At 39.5% G+C, this 22600-nt stretch overlaps 1 protein-coding gene across 1 annotated transcript in view; it reads right to left on the bottom strand.

Moving 5' to 3' along the window:
• The window catches only part of LOC117962676 (rho GTPase-activating protein 24-like), a 233612-nt gene that overhangs the window by 202019 nt on the left and 8993 nt on the right, over nt 1-22600 (bottom strand). The gene's annotated exons all lie outside the window — the stretch shown is intronic.

A 22600-nucleotide genomic window follows, 5' to 3' on the forward strand; every position in this document is an offset into this window, starting at 1 on the left:
CTTACAGAGACTAGAGTGTGTGAACTATGCATCAGCTGCAGAGTCACTTAAAACAATGTCTCACCTGAAAGACGGAGCACAAGGAAGTTAAGTGACTTGCTCAATGTCACATTGAGCAAGTCACTGTAATGCCAAATTCCTCCCTGTGATCAACCCAGTGCCACGGTCTATCCAATTTCTGCATGCCCCGCAGCTACCCACAATGGATTCGTTTAGCAAACTCGCAGCTACGCGCTTTCTCCAAAATGGTCGACTTCCGGTTGCCACCTACTGTCAAGACGCCCCGTCTATGGGAAAGCACACCACCACCCTTACACAGCGCCCTTTCTGGTCGGGAGGGAGTCTTACAGCTCAGATTCCTTCTCTCTCGGTCACAGACATATTTAGAAATTATAAAGGAACATGAGAGCTTGTAACACCCATGCAAGTTTGAGTTAGGTGAGTCTGGTTAAAAGGGCTTCTAATGTTCCAATTGGTATTCCTAAAACTCCTCAACATCCTTTAAGCTAGAACTGACTGAATGTGTACCATAGAAACTGTTTAACTATCTTAAACCAAATACAATTCACTGCAGACATGCCCTTACCCTTTATAGGATCTATTGAGTCAAGAATAATAGCCCTGCCAGCACTTCAACAAGAATCAGCAGTGCCAGCAGCAGAGTGGCAAATGCTTCCTTGCAGCAATGCCAATGCGTCTACTCTCGTTATCAACCTTTCAGATGCATGACAGGATTTGTTTTGTTCGTTATTATTTTAAAGAGTTCAAATTGATTACGAAGCGATGCTCAAAGTCATCACAGTTTTTACGACTCTCCTGTGTACTACTCTGATTGGCTGAACAGTCTTTGAGATTTCAATATAAACGTGTTTAAAACATTCTATTGTAATTGCTTTGCTGAGTCAAAAATGTAAAGCAGAGAAGCAATTAAAGATAAATATGCTACATGAACAGGGTACAAAAAATAACCACAGGTTTTCTGCAGCTTCTGTAAAAACAAATTACACAATCCTAAAATACAAACATACTGTAGCGATCTCAGTTAACGCAGGCAGGTGCATCACACAGGGTGAGGCAATCCACACACAGGTGGAAGGCGTGTGTGAACCCGGGACCTCTCGCACTAAAGCACAGCACTGATACCGCTGTACAAAAGAGCCAGTTCTCCGCCTGTGTGTGGATTGCCTCACCCTGTGTGATGCGCCTGCCTGCGTTAACCGAGAACGCTACAATACTTTATGAATGTGACCTGGAGGATGCTTGTTTATTACATTCAGAGCCTACTGACACAAATACAGCAGATAAATCAACAAAGTGGTAGAAAAGGTTTGGAAGTGTTCACTTTATCACAATGCAATCCATGTATTATTATTATTTTTTTTTTTTTAATAAGCACCTGTTGATGAAAAATCAAGGACAGGGTTTCATATGCATAAGTGTGGGTGGAATGTGTCATGAATTTATGTCAATTGACTGACTAGATTCATAAAAATGTAATACGATTTCCTTGTGAATCACATTTTGAATTTGCAGATAACTCAATTTGAATTATCAACAGTTATTATGATTTAAATGGCTAGAATGCAGATATCATCTTTGTGATGGCACGGGTAGGACAAGGGTGTTACTAAATGCTGAACGTCAAGGGCAAATAGGGACAGCTTAAGTATTTTCCCTGACACCAAATTGCATACCCTTATGCACACATTTGCTGTCGGCACAAAATAAATACATTAACATTGAGTGAATTCCTTTGAAGTGTGCCACAGATCTAAAATAATTCCTGTTTCTTTGACATCCATAAACTTGTTCCATACAAGTTCCTATGACATGATATAGGCATTTGATTTTTTTGGTTAATGATATAGGCATTTGGTTTATTAAGAAAAAAAAAGAATATATATATATATATATATATATATATATATATATATATATATATATATATATATATTTAATTAGAACACAGTAACACTTCCTCTGAAAAATATTTTGAATGCTGTTTTTTCAAAGGCTAAATCACAGACATGTCTTCAGCATGGATATTGCTGACTGGCACATTAAAATCATGCCACTCTAATTAGAACTATTTAATTGACACTTCACGGTTGAACGCCTCATTAGTGTAATAGTAAAATGACCATTTAATGACTCTTTGTAATTGTTTTCATTGGAGTTGGAATTTTACTTCACAGTAAAAAAAAAGGTGCTCCTCTAATAATTCAATATATTATTAAAAGACGTACTTATTATATCCAGGATTGTTATTCTAAGCAGGAGTTTTCAGTTCTTGGCCTCAAGGACCCCCATGTATTTTTCAACCAAGAAATAAATATTTGTTTCACACAAATTGTTTTCAAACGCATATACAACAACACTTACAGAATCCCCAGAGTCGAAATTTGAAAACAGACATGTTAAAATGAGTAAAATACTTTTTTCCCCGGCAAACATATTGAGTCTGTTGGCTTGGCTGTGGTGGCGTGCAACATGTGTTTGCAATTACTGCAAGACCAATGCTAGCGAGTTAAAGTTTGCCGCAATATCATTTCCGTATTAAAAAATAAACCTTTTTAGAACACTTGTTAACACACTTGACATAAATAATACTGTGCATCTCATATCATACAGTACATTGCAACTCCAACTTGTAGCTCTTTTGATGGTGCCTGGCAACAAGCCAAAAAAGACTTTTTTTATACTAGTACACTAATAAATGAAGACACTAATTCATTCAGTGTGTAACTCGTATATTAAAGTGCTGCCTGAAGGTGTGTTACTATTTAACTACAGGAGGCCGCGGTGTGGTTTCATTTCTGAACTGATGTTCTCTAAAGTCCTAGGAGACTTACATTGCATAAGAAAGTCTAAGGGAGACTAAGGGCAGAAAATAGGGGCAGGGGTAATTAAAAAACTCAGAAAAAATGTATTTATGCCAACATACCCCCAGCGTGTAAATGTTTTATGAACGCTGCTGACATTTCCTGAACATACACAGCACATTGAGAACAAATAGATGTGCCTCTTTATTGGTGTAACAACCTGATATACAAAAAAGAGAGCAACTGTGCCATTCATATCTAATGCTATGAATGGTACTCGATAAAAAAATGCTATTAGCTTATTATGTTTTTCTTCTATTTTTGACCATTACCTTTTTATTGCTACTGTTTACTTATACTGTATGTATGAAATAACCTACTGTTTTTGAAGCATACAGACCAGCAACATGTAAGCAGCAATCCAAGAACAGTGATAGATTTGACTGATTATTATAACACGTCTTCAGGCACAGTGCATCTGGGTTTACTTACATGTATAGCAATAACAGCACAGCAGAACGGAGACAGGAAGGCTGTAAATACTTTGATCAGCATTCATTTCCACGGCTCATAACAAGTCTAAATGCGCCCTGACAGAGCACCCCTTCAGAACTATGAGGAGCAATAAATAACAGTGGCACACCGGTTAAACGAATGATCTGCTGCTGCATTTCTTGAATGGACCTTACCTGCACCCCACAAAGAATCCTTTTTATCACACACTCAAAAACAGGCAGCTGGCTAAGAGAATCAGGAAGCTGCCTGGCAGACCATCACACCTACTTCTTCAATGCTGCCAAGGCCTAAAGCCTCATGAGGGATCTCCCAAAACTTAATTGAACCTATTGAGACTCCTACATTCTGGTATGCTTAAGAACCTAATCCATACAGATCTGAAGTCAAATCTCCATGAATGTGGTACGGAATGCAGCTTTCCTTTTCCAAAGTTAGATTTACTCTGTTCCAGTGCTGTATGTTGTGTAAACCTTGGCTAACTGAAGGATGTTAATCCATTCAGTTCTCCTGTAGGACATAAAAAAAAAAATGCCTGTTTTAACAGGCTAATGCCTTTTAGGGCATTGCCTGTTAATTGTGTTGAATTGTGACAAATTATGCAGGGGACTGATAGGGACTAATTTTTCCATTTAAGATTTGCCAGACAAGCCTCAAAATGTGAAAGGAGAATGTATAATTTTGTGTGTCTGTTTCATGCATCTCTAATTTGATTTTTTTTTTTATCTACAACAGGTTAACCAGATGACCTGTATTTTTTAACTATTTTGTTTTTCAATGATTGGCATTAACACTTTGATATGTAGTACAATATACTCTTTCTATTTTCCTACATAGCAACAAAAACAATTTCTTTCTCAAGCTTTCTTTTGGTAATTGTGGACAGAATGAATGGTTAAGACGTTTCTACATCAAGACATAATGCAGGGCTCAAAATGATCGCTGGCCATGCGGCAATTGTATGGGGTGACCTTCTCAATTGGCGCAATGCCCATCAAAATGTATGTCTATTCACAGCAATTATGGCTGCAGTGTACTCCATAAATGCAACACAGCGCCTCTGCATGTTGTGTTACACGTGGGAACAATATTTCAATTTTTGAGTTTAGCTTATGTTAAACTGTTTAGAATATATGCTATTAAAATTGAAAAAAAAAACTGTCCCATGGCGCAGCAGTAAAAGGCAGTGCCTTCAGCACAGGGAGCTACGTCCTCGTTCGCTCCAATTAAATCGAGGATGCTGGTTGCTGGGCTGGCAGGCCGCTCGGCAGCAATGCAACTGGACGGATTGCCAGTGGGGAAGTTCAATTTCCCGATCAGGGATCTCGCCGCCTCTCGGTGCACAGCTATGCTGAATTGCACTCTGTGCGTCTCGGGGAGACAGCTATGTTCTTCTGAACAGTGAAGCTGTTTGGCAAAAAACTTATTTTCTGACGCTATCAGCACAAAAGTAACCCTCATGCCAGAAAGCCAGTAACCACACAGGACGACAGTTCATACCATAAAGAAATGTACAGGGGCAACTTTTGTCCAAAAACAGCATTTTCTGAACAAATAAATACAAATGTATTGAGCTGACAGACATTTTGGCCTTGCCCTTTCTTTTGCCAATTTAGAGCCCTGATAATGTATTAATAAGTTTCTCTTCGTATGCTATCAAATCTGACTGAAGACTCCCTTTGGGACTACAAAATGTGTGTTAGTAATAATTATCCTCAGGACATTGTTTTTAGAGATCAGCTGTGTGCGATATAGATGGTTACATTTCTAGTGCAGGCCCTGGGGGCTCCCTGGTTCCACCTGTACCCAAGCATTGAGCTAGTTTTATTATAAAGAATACAGATATGTAATTCCGATTAACAGAAATGATTCAGAAATATAATCACAGCTTATTAAACAGTGAGTCTGCTGCAAAGCATATTTATAACTGTTCCAGACGTGTCTCTATGGAGGTTCCAATGCCTCACGATGCAATCATGGCTTCATTGATTATAAATGTGGTGATTTTGCAGGTTGAAATGCAGCCAAGCGTTGAGTCGCTCTGAGACATCCAATTACAGGCATGCATGTTGTGACTTTTTCCATTCACCTCACATTGACATGTGAAATAAAAACACGAAAGTAACTGCTGCTCGTCACTTTGCTGACTATCAACAGTTGCAGCCCTTGGGCTTAAATGGCTAGCTCATAGCTTAATGCAAGTGACAGATGTCAGTGACAACCATCCGTTTCTTTATATAATTAATCAAATTCATTGCAATGTATTGCTAAATTACAGGTAACAAAAAAAAAATGATGTGGGAGTTTTGTTTATTTTCACACAATACTGGTGGTGAGAATATTTTTAATACATTAATTAGCAGAAATTTATTAAATCAAATTGTAAGCAAAATTGGCAGAATGTGCTGGGGAGAGGAGTTGAGGGAGTTCAGAATTGCTAGAGTCCTGTGTTTTTTGCAAATACGAAATAGCACAAAATATAACGAAATATAACATATAAAACGAAATAAAACTAAAAATCATTATAAAGCAAACCTAGAATGACATTTTTAAATTGGGTGGTTTATAGAAAAAAATAAATAAATAAATACTTGCAATCGTAGTTGTCAAGGCTCAGCCGTTACCACGCGTCTGAAGGGGAAACGGGGGCTCTGACTAGCACTTGCGCAGATGTATAATTTGGAGCGAGTCGTTTGGGAATTCAAATTCTGACTTAAGAGAAGAGACGTGTTTGTAAAATGCCTAAACCGCGCATAACAATTAAACAACGCTGCAAAGAATTTGAGCATGAGGGGATGTATGCAGCTGACATTGACAATGTAGATTTTGCAGGTGCCAGCTGGAATGGGAATCGAAAGATACCATCGTTAAGCATTAGCTGTTTATTTCTTTTGGGAAAAATATGGCTGGTTTGCTTGTATTTTGTATTAGTATGCTAATTCTCTGTTTTATTTCAAGTGGTGCAAACTTTGCACTGGAGCAAATGCCATTTTAGTTTTGAAAAGATTTGAATGAATGAATGTGCTTTGCTTAGTGTTTAAATACTGAGAACCCCCAAGCTATATACTGCTTCAGTGCAATGGGATTGAAATACAATTCCTATCATTTTTTTTAATGGGTAGATTGCTGTATGTGCAATTATTATGACAACCCCACAATAGTAGGGCAGTGTAAATATATATTTTGTATTTTACCTTATTGTATTTTTCTAGAGGGCGTGGGTCATATTTATTGTAAATAGGCAGTTAATAAAAAAGAGGGATTGTACGTTACCGTTACTGTCGCTAATGAGAAATTATGGTAACTAAATTATTTTTTTGTTCAAAGTCTGTTTATGTCAAAATTTAAAAAAAAAAACACCATAATATTTAATAAAAAATATGTATGTAGTTAAAACATGATGTGTACTATACTATTATTGATATAAATCTATTTGAGTTGTTTTATTAATGTGTATCTGTAATAAAATGAAAAATTATAATAAAAATAATTTCACGGGGCTTTAAGAATTGCCCTTATCCCATTGGCTATAGTGCTTGACCAATATTTGTATTTGAAATTCCCACACACACACTATATTGACATTCACTCCTGAAAAGCTTGGACGATATAGCCTGGTAACATTTCAAAGCCAGGTAAATATAAACTGTGTGTCTGGCTCTTGTTCCTCATTTAGCTCTTGCAAACCCTGGAAAAAGTGTTTCTTCTAGTATGAGGAATTGGTATAAAAGCTAACAATGTTCAAAGAGTGTAAAATGAAGTGCATGGATTATTAGCTGACAGCACTTAATGTATTACATTTACAGTTTCATGTTTAAAATCTGCTCTGTAGTTGAGTTTGTAGATGTGGCAATGTGCCCCGTCCCTGTGTGCATTTGTATGTTGCGTGCGTGTGTTAATGTTGGTGTATAGATTGGTACACGGAATATAAACGGGTCTGTGTTTCACGTATATTTAAAAAGTGTAGATTTGTATTTAGGCACGAGGAGAGCACAAATCACTTCACGTGCTGGTTAAATGTAATATGTGAGCACGGGGTTGCACAGAATTAATTCACGTGCTGGGATTCAAGTGAATAATTAATTAGTAATTGAATCCCAGCACAACAGTATATATAGATGCACATTTTCACTCAGTCGTGGTTTAGGTGTTCGGGAGTGGAGAACGGGTGTGGAGAAGGAGAGTTAAAAAGCGAAAAGATCGTGAATATAATAGTTGTTTGTACTCACCGTGTTCGTCTGTCTGTCCTGCACCGTCTGTTTAGTGTTTAGTCCGTTTTGTTTATATGTTTCTTTTGGCTACCAGTGCCGTGTCCTGTTTTTGTACTGTTAAACCTTTTTATTTGTTAATAAACGCTGAGTGCAGCCATTGCGCTCAGCTCATCATCACAACCACTGTCTTTGTTTGAATTCCTGATTCTGGTCTGACGCCACCCACTCCGGCCGTCTTTGTGACACGTGGTGTCATCGTGGGATAATAGCGCCTCCAAGCGTCAGACCAGGAGAGGGGGTTTTGTGAAAAAAATAAAATAAAAATAAAGCGAGGATGGGAAGAAAGAGCTGCAGGAAGCAGCAGAAGCAGCAGCAGCAACAACAACAGCTGCAGCCCTCATCCTGCATGCCGGGCTGGGAGGAGGACAGCCACAACGGGGCAGTAGCCACCCCTCTACCCCCACTGCCACCGGGTTCCCCACCGTCCCGGGAAATATGGGACTGGCTGGTGCACCCCGAGGGGAACTTCGCCAGTGACCTCCCCATGGTTATTCACGCACTGCAGATGCGAGATGGGAAACGATGGGAGGACTGGGAGCAACAGCACAACCCGGCATCCGTTCGTGACCTCACCATTGTGGTGCTGGGTTACCTAGCTGCAGACATGGGAGGGATGCCTTCCAGTGAGCAAGAGGGAGAGGAGCAGTCGCTGCCCTCTCCAGTACCTGAGCGGGAGGAGCCTGAGCGTCCACAGCCCGAGTGGGAGGAGCCCGAGCGTCCACAGCCCGAGTGGGAGGAGCCCGAGCGTCCACAGCCTGAGTGGGAGGAGCCCGAGCGTCCTACGCCTGAGTGGGAGGAGCCCGAGCGTCCTACGCCTGAGTGGGAGGAGCCCGAGCGTCCTACGCCTGAGTGGGAGGAGCCCGAGCGTCCTACGCCTGAGTGGGAGGAGCCCGAGCGTCCTACGCCTGAGTGGGAGGAGCCCGAGCGTCCTACGCCTGAGTGGGGGGAGCCCGAACGTCCACAGCCCAACAGGGAGGAGCCGGGGCGTCCACAGCCCAACAGGGAGGAGCCGGGGCGTCCACAGCCCAACAGGGAGGAGCCGGGGCGTCCACAGCCCAACAGGGAGGAGCCGGGGCGTCCACAGCCCAACAGGGAGGAGCCGGGGCGTCCACAGCCCAACAGGGAGGAGCCGGGGCGTCCACAGCCCAACAGGGAGGAGTCGGGGCGTCCACAGCCCAAAAGGGAGGAGTCGGTGCGTCCACAGCCCGAAGAGAGGGAAGTCGGAGCTTCCACAGCCCTAGGACCCAAGCTGCCAGCAGAGGGTGAATACCTGCTGGTCCCACCTCCACCAGCAGAGGGTGAATGCCTGCTGGTTCCACCTCCACCGCAGTGGGAGGACTGCTTGCCCCTCCCACCTCCACCAGCAGAGGGTGAATACCTGCTGGTTCCACCTTCACCGCAGTGGGAGGACTGCTGGCCCCTCCCACCTCCACCAGCAGAGGGTGAATACCTGCTGGTTCCACCACCGCCAGGAGCAGAGGAGCTGGAGCTGCCTCTGCCTCCGCCACCGCCCGGAGCAGAGGAGCCGGAGCTGCCTCTGCTGCCCGTACCTCCGCAGGGAGTACGGTGGCCGGAGCCCCAGAAAGGGGAGCTGCCGGCCACGAAGAAGGGGGAGGAGGTCTGGAGACCACCAACCCCAGCAGCAGTTTCGCTGCCGGAAATCGTGGGGGAGGTCAGGAGACCTGCTCCCACTGCAGCAGTTTCGCTGCCGGAGATCGTGGGGGAGGTCTGGAGACCTGCTCCCACTGCAGCAGTTTCGCTGCCGGAGATCGTGGGGGAGGTCCGGAGACCTGCTCCCACTGCAGCAGTTTCGCTGCCGGAGATCGTGGGGGAGGTCCGGAGACCTGCTCCCACTGCAGCAGTTTCGCTGCCGGAGATCGTGGGGGAGGTCCGGAGACCTGCTCCCACTGCAGCTTCTTCGCTGCCGGCAGTACTGTGGTCGGAGCCCCACCAAAGGGAGCTACCGGCTACAAAGAAGGGGGACGAGGTCTGGAGACCACTTTCCCCAGCAGCAGTTTCGCTGCAGGAGTTCTTGTGGCCGGAGCCCCACAGGAGGGAGCTGCCGGCTACGAAGAAGGGGGAGGTCGGGGGACCACCTGCCCCCGCAGCTTTTTCGCTGCAGGACGGGACCAACAGGCTGTCAGCCGTGCCACTACCGCCAGGGGTGCTGACAGCATGGCCAGCCATGGGCCCACTGAAGCCTCCCTTCCCAGCCCGAGACTTTGTCCTGGAGTGCTGGATTTTTAAGGGGGGAGGTGGCCGTTGAGGCCATGTGTGCTGCGCACAAGGGGGGGTATATGTGGCAATGTGCCCCGTCCCTGTGTGCATTTGTATGTTGCGTGCGTGTGTTAATGTTGGTGTATAGATTGGTACACGGGATATAAACGGGTCTGTGTTTCACGTATATTTAAAAAGTGTAGATTTGTATTTAGGCACGAGGAGAGCACAAATCACTTCACGTGCTGGTTAAATGTAATATGTGAGCACGGGGTTGCACAGAATTAATTCACGTGCTGGGATTCAAGTGAATAATTAATTAGTAATTGAATCCCAGCACAACAGTATATATAGATGCACATTTTCACTCAGTCGTGGTTTAGGTGTTCGGGAGTGGAGAACGGGTGTGGAGAAGGAGAGTTAAAAAGCGAAAAGATCGTGAATATAATAGTTGTTTGTACTCACCGTGTTCGTCTGTCTGTCCTGCACCGTCTGTTTAGTGTTTAGTCCGTTTTGTTTATATATATGTTTCTTTTGGCTACCAGTGCCGTGTCCTGTTTTTGTACTGTTAAACCTTTTTATTTGTTAATAAACGCTGAGTGCAGCCATTGCACTCAGCTCATCATCACAACCACTGTCTTTGTTTGAATTCCTGATTCTGGTCTGACGCCACCCACTCCGGCCGTCTTTGTGACAGTAGAACACAAGCCTGGGCTATCACATATCTCTGCAGGATATTTACATTGCTGAGTTGGTAACTCACGTGAATACCCTCAGGAATAACAGCACAGTAAGTCACATCGAGACAGGTCTGCATTGTACCATAACTAGAGGGGTTCATGGTGAATCTGCAGTGCATTTCTCCAATACAAACACAACTGTCCTGATTCCACACCAGCAATTATTTGCAGGTTATTCACTCAGGCCAGGCAGCATCATACTGTACAAACAATCCTACTTGCAAATCCTCATTATAATTAAATGCATCATTCGGAACGGTGTAAATTCACAACCTCCTTTTAACTGACTTGTATTAATTGTATTATTGCAAAAGAATATACATGAATATATACATGAATATATCCATGAAGAATATGCATGAATATATCCATGAAGAATATACATGAATATATCCATGAAGAATATACATGAATATATCCATGAAGAATATACATGAATATATCCATGAAGAATATACATGAATATATCCATGAAGAATATACATGAATATATACATGAATATATCCATGAAGAATATACATGAATATATCCATGAAGAATATGCATGAATATATCCATGAAGAATATGCATGAATATATCCATGAAGAATATACATGAATATATCCATGAAGAATATACATGAATATATCCATGAAGAATATACATGAATATATACATGAAGAATATGCATGAATATATCCATGAAGAATATGCATGAATATATCCATGAAGAATATACATGAATATATCCATGAAGAATATACATGAATATATACATGAATATATCCATGAAGAATATACATGAATATATCCATGAAGAATATGCATGAATATATCCATGAAGAATATGCATGAATATATCCATGAAGAATATACATGAATATATCCATGAAGAATATGCATGAATATATCCATGAAGAATATACATGAATATATCCATGAAGAATATACATGAATATATCCATGAAGAATATGCATGAATATATCCATGAAGAATATGCATGAATATATCCATGAAGAATATACATGAATATATCCATGAAGAATATACATGAATATATCCATGAAGAATATGCATGAATATATCCATGAAGAATATACATGAATATATCCATGAAGAATATACATGAATATATCCATGAAGAATATACATGAATATATCCATGAAGAATATACATGAATATATCCATGAAGAATATGCATGAATATATCCATGAAGAATATACATGAATATATCCATGAAGAATATACATGAATATATCCATGAAGAATATACATGAATATATCCATGAAGAATATACATGAATATATCCATGAAGAATATACATGAATATATCCATGAAGAATATACATGAATATATCCATGAAGAATATGCATGAATATATCCATGAAGAATATGCATGAATATATCCATGAAGAATATACATGAATATATCCATGAAGAATATACATGAATATATACATGAATATATCCATGAAGAATATACATGAATATATCCATGAAGAATATGCATGAATATATCCATGAAGAATATGCATGAATATATCCATGAAGAATATGCATGAATATATCCATGAAGAATATACATGAATATATCCATGAAGAATATACATGAATATATCCATGAAGAATATGCATGAATATATCCATGAAGAATATACATGAATATATCCATGAAGAATATGCATGAATATATCCATGAAGAATATACATGAATATATCCATGAAGAATATACATGAATATATCCATGAAGAATATGCATGAATATATCCATGAAGAATATGCATGAATATATCCATGAAGAATATACATGAATATATCCATGAAGAATATACATATTACCACTAAAATGTTTCCAGTGCAGTTTTTGCCTAGGCAGCTTATGCTGCTTCTTTGGCAAAATATCAGTGGATCCATGTAAAGTAAAAGGAGACCAGTCAGGGAAAAGGCCTAGACCCACAGACTCTCTACAGCTGTGGTGGAAGCTAAAAATACAATGCAATCACATTTTTACACCACTGTAGATTGCACTAAAAAGGTGAGTGTAGACAAGGTGGGTTACCTATCATTGTGGTGTAACTGCTTCACTCGAAATGTGAGGTATTAAAAATGGATTCCTAACAAAAAGAATCCGCTGCAACAGGCATTGCGCTTAAGTGACATAAGTCCTTTGATCTGCTAGTTTTGGAGACATGTTGAAGTCATGCAGAAGTATTTTACAACACAGCAAAGCCTTTCTCTTCTACGTTGATACCACCCACAGACTTGCATATACAATTTACTGGACCTCAGCTTCACAGATGAAAAGGAATTAGGTGGATATAAATATTGTGAAGTCATAAAAACACAGTGAACCACTGACTGGTTCCTCTTCTGAGTAAAAACAACCGTGTCTGTGTTCCCAGACAGAGTTCATTACTACATACTACACTAATTTACACTGTAAAAAAACTTTACAAAGCTCGGTCTCATTTCAGCTATGTTTAGAATTTGTAATCTTCACAAAAAAGCAACCTTTAAACCTCTACTCTCATGCAGCCAGTTCGTAAGACAGTCCAAGTCATCTGAACAAACCCCAGGGCTGATCTGCGATACTATTACTCTATTTCTAACTTCAGCTCAGGCACGCGCCTACACTTGATCTCCTGTAAAATGCTGGATCTGAGAGCATGAGACTGTGCTGGTCTTTGATGTCACATTTTCTTAACCTATGAAAAACCAAATGGGAGCACTGGCTGCTGAAACATTTACATTACACTGAAAAATGGCAATCCGATACAAATCACAACCAGAACAAACGGTTTGAAATTCAATGCACCGGTGCCTTCTGAGAAAGAAACTTCCATGCTTCCATATACTGTCTTTTTATTCTGCAAATTCTTTACAATGACTGTATTCAGATTCTCTTGAATGTCTATTGGAATTTCTAACATATGTTGCTTTCTGGTCTGAATTGACACCATACTTTCCTACCCCTATGCTACATGAGTTAGTCTGTGAGACAATTTGGTGCTCCAAGAAAATATACAATTGCAACAACTTGACCTATATTTATACAGCCTTGCACCCTTAGCCAGCTGAGGGTACTGGCCTGCCTAGCCATCGTACTGGAGGACCACACATGCTCCTAACAGCTGCTACCTCCTGTGGCTTTAGTGAAAACCTGGAGCAAACAAGATGAGTGAGCAATATCATATGCCCACATATTACTAAACATCCAATTGTTTTGTAAGGTACAGTATACAGTGCAAACAAGTAGGCCTGTGTCAGCAGCATACATCTCCCACCACAGCTGCAAATTCAAACTTAGAGCTATCAGTACGATGAAAATGTTCATGAACACTGACATTATATATATATAGTGACAAATTGAGCTATTTGGTCTAGGATGACCTGTGGAGCGAGACAATAACATCTTACAGCATCCCCCGGCATCCCAAATAAAGTGACCCTGGGTTTGAATATGCAGGGTCTTCTCCATCTTGTATTAGCAACATCCTTTAATAAGAATCGTTGGCAGAGTAATTAAATTAAATCCAATAATGCCCCGCCCCATTTGAATATGCAAGGAACTTCAATGCGTCCTTTGCTTAGCAACGGGCTCAACAACCACAAGCCTGTTCCCAGGGGAGACCAGATTTCGCGTGACACCGCACCGGCATGATCACCCCGCCCTCCCACCGCTCCCGTACCTCCAGATTTAGGACTACACCACTGCTCATGATATGGTTCCGTAACATCAGCAATAATTATTTGTTTTATTATTTGTTTTAGCAGACGCCTTTGTCCAAGGCGACTTACAGAGACTAGGGTGTGTGAACTATGCATCAGCTGCAGAGTCACTTACAATTACATCTCACCCGAAAGACGGAGCACAAGGAGGTTAAGTGACTTGCTCAGGGTCACACAATGAGTCAGTGGGTGAGGTGGGATTTGAACCGGGGACCTCCTGGTTACAAGCCCCTTTCTTTAACCACTGGACCACACAGCCTCCTGGACCACACAGCCTCCAATAAGTTTTGAAGAACAAGAAACAGTGATCTAAGATGTTGAACATTTTACGACTAAAGAAATGTGAAGTGCAAAATGTAATTATGTACCGTTTTTGCCGCCCCCTTCAATTTGCCACCCTAGGCGGCGGCCTGTTCTGCCTATATGGTTACGTGGGCCCTGGTTCTTATGAAACCACAGGGGTGCTTTAATCTTCTTTAAAAGATACCAGGGTGTGAAGACTGAACTAGAAAATGATGCAAAGTGAATTTAAGCAGTTAAAGGAATCCAAGAATTAGGTTAATTCTGATATTTTATGTTAGTACCAAGTAGCTAGTTACTGGTTCAAACAATGACCAAGTTATGTTTCTTAAACTACCTCTGATCCACTAAATCCATGATCACATAGCAGATTTAAAAAGGTTGTAATGAGCATGTGCTACATCAAATAAAGAAGATGACCTGTTTTTATTGTGTCATGTAAACTGCTGTGATGGTGTGGCAGCAATCTTCTACGAGATGTTACAGTATACGGTAACTTTCATTGCTGAACCCTGAAAAATAAGCAGTCGGGGGATGGGTGGGTGACGTGAAGATGGGGGTTAATGGAAAAAGATTCAAGGCAAGCCACCAGCTGGGTAAAGCAGACTGGTGGATTAGGCATGCCTGCAACGTAATTGAATATTTCCAGCTGGAGTATGTAGGGAATGTGAGTAACTCTGGAATTTCCAAAACATCAAGGATTGAATTTACAAAGCTTTTGATACAGCGCAAAGCTTTTTCACCACTTTTCTTCACAAAGAAATAACAAACTGTAATGCTACTGAACTAGTAACAAAAGACTGCTTCATGTCGGACTGCATTTTTAATGAAGAAAGAAACTGTGCACATTGTACACTCTAGCAAGCATATATATATATACACACACACACACACACACACACACACGTCCCTGTTTAAAGTGAATATGGTATGCATGATTTTAAACTATGTACATTGTGTAAAGTTATATTTATATCAACACAAAAAAATAACCTTACACATTTTTTCTGTCTAAAAATAAATAAATAAATAAATAAATAAATAAATAAATAAATAAATAAAAATAAAATTCTTGTTTGTTTACATTTGATGAACAGTCTAACAAAACAGTTTGGTTGTTTTGTTGCTGCACAGCACCACTTAGTGGTTTGAAATAGAACTACCACCACAAATGTCAAATACATATTTTTTTTCAGATGAACCATTTTGTTAATTTGTTAAGAACTGTACAATAAATACAGAAACAATCATGAATAATGTGATTAATCAAAGAATAAACAGATACAGCTTACATTAGTGCAATCTTTACATTCTGTTGTTTTAAACTTGAGTGCATTCAGGTATTACTGCAGTTTTTTTTTTTTGTTTTTTTTTGAAGCTGCAGTGACCTCAAAGTCATGTTAAATGTTATATATAAAATTCCATGGCTTCTCACTGCAGACATTCCTGCATAGTTTGTCCTTCTGTGCACTGTGTGGAAACCGACCTTGCCTGTGTTTTACAAACATAGTTATACTGTAGTTGCATGATCAAGCTCATCTTCCCTGCATTGTCAGTCTTTCACCGTTGCAGCAGTTAAAGGCTGTAAATGACATCATAGAGAAGTGCTATAGCTCAGAAAGGAACAAACAGAAATAAATAAAAGAGGATCAGCTTTTTCCAAATGACCCGTGTTATACAGCACCATCTTTCTCCAGGAAGAATCTACAGTGCTGATTTTCTTCTGTGAACTTGAGATAACAAACTCAAAGTGAAGAAAACAGGAAACGAAACTGATAAACTATAAATATCTCTTTATAAAAAACAAAAAAACACATATCTCTCGTCATTAACTTAAAAAAAAAAACCCATCACGTTGAAGTCAAGCAGACAGACAGATGTCAGATACTGCATTATTCATCAGTGTTTACGAACACTAATAGTAAATGCATACATTTGTTATTTTTTTTATTGTTCTACAGTACCGCTCCAATACTGCCTGATTATCACATTGCAATGCTGGCCATGTTCACATGCAGACGACTGTCTGAATCTGCTACTGCTAAGAAACAAAAACCCTCAAGGTACACTATATTTCTGTATTATGTGCTGCAGGAAATTACTAAGACATTACTTTCCAGAAAATAATGTTTGCAATGTTCAAAAGCTATTAATTATCTTTAACAGGAATGTATTATTTTAGCAGAGAAGCACAAGTACACTCTATACCTAAATGATTTTGTTGTTTTTCCAATGACTAGTGGTTTAATCCTAATTACTATTATTATGATGATGATTTGGCTCCCTTTGTATACCATGTGGCTGTGGCTTATTTTTGCATGCAAACCACACCATTTTAGAAATGAATCTGTAAGCAACTTTTAAAAGACAGGTAGGTAGCCGTGGGTGTATTAAATGATGTTTTGTGATGGGATTCAGTTTTGAATTGTGTTTGGATTTTTTTTCTTTAGGATCCTGCATGAATTGGTAGGCCATTGGTACTGTATGTGTTGTGACATGATACACAGGGCGAAGCTTCCCCACAGTAAACGCTGCTGTAGTATTGCCTGTATAGATCTAAATAAACTATCACTTGACACAAGCTATATGATAGCAAAGTATTAGAATTTTCACAGCCTTCATTTTCTTAACGCCCACTGGGAGTCCTAAACCTACGTCATCTACTTTGAACTCAAAAGACCCATCGAATGGAAGGAAGAGCTGTGCTGGAGTGAGATATATCACAAAGCCCCTGGTCCCCTTCCCAAGGTCATTTTTAATGTATTTGGTAAATGAACACTAATTTCAGTTACAACCCCATCCCTATTTTCTAGCAATTTAAGGCCCAGGAAGGATGGACAAGAGTGGAAAATAAAGTTTCCCTAGAAAGATTTTCTTTGCAAATAACAAATGAGCTGTCATTTCTGCTATTATGCTTTAGAAGGAGGCTTCTTCCAGTTAAGATTGCGCACTTACGGTTTCTGGTCAATAGCAGCATTTATAACATTGTCAAATCCTTTCCTTTCCCCTTTTAGGCTAAATGCCACCTGCCAAGTGGCGATGTGAATGTATGTTCGTATTTGAAAAGCTTGCTGTCTTTCACCGTCCAGCCAAGCTCAGGTTCCCTTTCAATTCGAAGACGACCACCAACCAATACCTTTGGGATATGCCTGCACAGGTCAGGTATTCACTGAGCATTTTATATCAAAGCTGCCGATAGGCCCCTCCATGGAGTGACATCCTCGGTCCCGCCTCACTGAGGTAATAAATAGTCACCACACGGAGAACTCGTTCTCTTTTGATACTCACAACCAGGTAAGTAAGGTGGGTATAACTAACCTCTTTCCAGGGTGTCTCTTTTAAAGAGCCCTTCTCTCCGTGTTTTTCTGTAAGTTCCTTGGCAATTTACTGCTGGAAGTCGGCTTGCCACTTCCACAGACTCAAGGCTCAGCAGCTGAAGCCTGAGCTAAACGTAATAAAATATTTTGAAGCATGCAGACAGTTTCTAAATTGAACCATGAGCTTAAATTGAATAAGATCAACTTTTGGATAGGCTTTCATGATCTTTGCAGTTTGATTGTACATTGAGGCTTTTTATAAACTAAAGACAACACAGGGACAAGAATGGATCAAACTCCTATGCAATAGGACTCCTATTTCCATACCTAAAACACTCTAAGTTTTGTGTCAATAACTGTTGAAGTGGATGTCGAATGAAGTTAATGGACCAGTAAGGTTCTGTTCCATGCACGCCTGGGGGAGTTGCAGGTGTATAGGGTGCGCTGGGGTTGGAAGTGCTAAGACTTTCTGGTAATGTTTATATTAGAATATCGGATCACAGCCCCCATTGCACATGTACCACCCTCTGGTGGGCACGGAGCAACACTTGAAAAGATCACTAACCTCAAATATAAATTTTATTCCACATTCCTCCTAATAAACTAAGGAGCTGTTCTGAGTATGTGTCACAAAGACGGCTGCAGTGGGTGATGTCAGACCAGAAACAGGAAGCAACACACAGAGACTTGGGGTTTTGGTGAAGCTGAGCGCGTGATCGCCCTCAGCATTTAATAATTAACAGACAGAACAGAAAATAAAAAGGTTGTAACACAAAACAGGACACAGCACTTTCACGCCAAAATAAAAGAGACAAACAAAACGGACAGACACTAACAAACAGGGACAAACAAACACGGTGAGAAACACTTATTATTATTATTCTTATTCTTCTCTTTACCTTCTCTCTCTCTCCAGTTCTTACGCCCTGAACACCCAACCCCGAGTGAGTGAAAACATGCTGCTTTTATGCAGTTGTACCGAGACTCGATTGCTAGTCAATCATTCAATTGGAATCTCGGTACAACTGCACGTGAATTAATTAAGTGCACTCCCGTGACCACACATTACATTTTAACCAGCACGTGAAGTGATTTGTGCCATCCTCGTGCCTAAATACAAATCTACATTTTTAAATACACGTGAAACACAGACCCGTTTATATCCCATGTACCAATGACTATACACCAACATTTACACACAACACATAACATACAACATATAACACACAAATGCACACAGGGGCGGGGCACATTGCCACAGTATGTCATAAATTATTTATTGTATTGTATTTTATAATGAAAAAAACATTTAAAATATCTGGTTGGCAATCGGTTCAGTAAATTATGAATGATTTTGCTTTCTGTGGGCAGCAGTTTCTTAATAAAGTTGAATTAGCATACAGATATTTGACATTAAACTTAAAACGTTAAAGTGGAAGGTTATGAAATGCAGACATTTAAATGATGCATTTTTGTATGTTTTATGACTATTAGTTTTTGTTAATCTATCTAAAAGTAGCAGAAATAAAGAAAAAACTGAAAGCAGCAGTAATTCAGAAATTATACATTTAAAAAAAAGCATTTTCTATCTGAAGATATTTAAGCAGAACAGATCCAATCCACTGAGATGCAAATTCTTGTTTACAGCGATGCCCTTATAAAAGTTTACCACAGCAAAAGCATAGCAAAGTGTAATAAAACATAGTGAACGCATGGTAAAGCATAGGCAATGTAAACAGTGAGGTATGGTAAAGTATATTAATAAACATGGTAAACCAGGGTAAATTATGGTTAATGCATGGTTATACCATGGAAAAAGCATGATAAAAGTGAAAAAAATACCGTTCAAAAATACCATGGTAAACTTGTATAAGGATGCACTGCCTTGTTTTAGCTTGAGAAGTTGTTAGCTTATTGGCAACACAGTACAATAGAACCGAATATGCTCCCAGTTTTTCCTTGACATAAAAACAGCACAAAAATGATGGAAAAAGAGAACGCCTGCTGAATAAGTCATCCTAATTACAAAGCAAAACACGCAGACCATTAATAATCAGCAGCGACATATCCTTTGGGCTAATACCTACCTACAGTAATATAGATTGGATCACTGTTTTTAAAATCTTTGGAACCTGACTAAAAATCCAGCCCAAACACCATTGTTTGGAATCTGTTGTCCGTCTATTTTTTTATTCAGATATTTTACTGCAGTTTTTTGGGAGACCAAGTTAGTTATCAGATAATTGTCATATGCTTACAATAACAAACATTAAACAGAGAAGGCTCATCAAGGTCTACTGTGGATATGTAGATTTACAAAATACCTGGTCAAGGGCAATTTTGTCAGGTTTGTATGTGATCCAGAAATGGGGACCGTTCAAAGAAGGTTCCTTATCAATTTCTTGAATGGAAGCTCTAAGGGAAAGCATCCTCTCATCTCCCTAGAGAGGGTGGATTTTCATTTTTTTCGGTAATACATTTCATTAAACTTCAAATGCAATCCTGCAATTATATTTTTCTTTATCTATCCAGTCCAACAGAACTGTGTTGTGGCCTTTTATCAAACACTATCATTACGAGCATCCATACAGAAATATTGTAACACTTAGTCTAGACGTCTAATTCCCATTTAGTCTCTGATCTCATGAGCAATTTCTTTTTTGTATCACATTTCATATTACATATTGAATGTAATATATAAAGATGAGATACAAGTGTGGAGTAGTAGTTAGGGCTTCAGTTAAAGTGTCTTTGTGTCAGGTTTTCATACTAAGAGTATGAAAATAAACTCTAATAAAATACAACTCATTACATTTATAAATTTATCTTATATAAAGCTTTGGGTATTTGGGTGTATCTCTTTTGCATTTTCCCTGCCTCACTGAAGGAACCTCTTCCTGCTCTGCAAAACCACAGGAAAAACACTGTTGACCTGTATAGTCAAATACCACAAAGACACGGGACCACAGAGGCATGTCCAGTAGCAAACAATGGGTCTAACAGCATTCAAAATGGCCCTGAACGTACCCTACCAGCATATGTACATGTTTGTAGTATTCTTCACAGCTCTTTATCTAAAGCTTTATTTATAGGGGTGTAGGGGAGACTAAAAATCCAATTAGTCTCATTCTATTACCTTCAGTCTAATATTGAGGAGGCTAGAACCATCTTGTAACGGTCATCAGTAGAAAACGTATTGCTAAGAGCCTTGCTGAGCTCAAGCTTCTTTAAGGAATATTGTAAGGATTTTAAGACGTTGCATTACACCACCTTGAACCAGGAAAGACCACATATAATACCATAGATCATCAGCAGCTGGTATCTGAGAGTCTCTCAGATACCTGTTTAAATAAAAAATACATTGTACTCATTTAAAAAAAAAAAAAAAACGTTGTAATCATATTCAAATACAAACATCAAGTATTTTAATCGGACCAGATTTTCAATAAGATTTTTTGCTTCACTAGGTATACTGGCCATGTCTAATTCAGTGAATTTTAGAAGGGTCTGTTTAAATAAATTTAAATATCTAGGAGAATAATAATCCAATTCACATTTCCTGTTGGAAAAAAAAATGTTATGATGTCAAATACAATGGTATACAGATTTGAATCAAATTGACTTGTGGGGCAAGTAATGACAGAGTGGTTCATGGGAGTCATCATCCTCACACAATATTCAAATGTAAAACCACTTCACTTTGATTGTGTACGAACTGTGAAAGGGTGAAAGGCAAGATGGAACAGCTTCACATGAAAAATAATTTTCCAAGCAGTAAGTTAAGTTGCTTTGCTCTCTCTAAATACAGAGTAGCTCTCTCAACAACCGACTAAATGCAACAGGCTCTAGGCTTTATTGATATGTGGATAGTTGTCCCTGCAGAGTATAACGACCCATTGAAATGTACTGTCTCCTGAATTCAGGAGACAGGGACTAAATTAGATGAAACAACTTGGTTCAGTCATAGCTCAAGTGTCCACACAGGTTTTAGGAAAGAAAGAGAATTCTTGCAGCTGATTTCAGTTGCTGGTTTCATTCCCACTTCAATGTCAGAGCTCAATAGCACAACACACTGTGTGCACTTGCAATTAAAACTGGATATGTCGTACATTTATAACTTATCTTACAAAGTCTAACTTCTCGATAACTAAGTGTTAAATGATGCAATGTAAAAATAATTAAAACTGAAGGATTTAAGCACAAAAAGGTTTAGGAAAGGTAGAAAAACAATTATTTAAAGGTTTTCTAACTCTCATAACACTGCAGGTCTGTATATTAGTCTGGGAAAGATAACTTCACTCAAACTGCAGACTACTATTGCAGTTTAGGAAGATAACAACAATTAATTTTAATTGTGATTCTAATTTGAATTCAATTATTTTAAATAGAATTTAGTGCACTTACTATAGAAGCATTTCTTGCTTCTCCCATTCAAATTTGATTTGATTGTTGTTTGTTACCTACGGTATTTTGTGTAGAGATTATTCCTGAAACTATAAGGAGAGCTTAAGAAATGAAAATAGCATGGTGTTTTGTTAGACCAGAGGTGTCTGAGGGCTTAGTGGCATATTTAAAGTAAATGTAGCTAAAAATAAAGTTCCATACATTTTCTCTGCATTTGGATTTTGTTTTGCAAAGACAAGCAAATGTCACACTATGTGCCGTGAGTCACTGTACACAGATGCAAGTATGCTGAGAAATGCT

Source organism: Acipenser ruthenus, chromosome 2 (assembly GCF_902713425.1).
Source record: "Acipenser ruthenus chromosome 2, fAciRut3.2 maternal haplotype, whole genome shotgun sequence".
NCBI classification, from domain to species: domain Eukaryota; kingdom Metazoa; phylum Chordata; class Actinopteri; order Acipenseriformes; family Acipenseridae; genus Acipenser; species Acipenser ruthenus.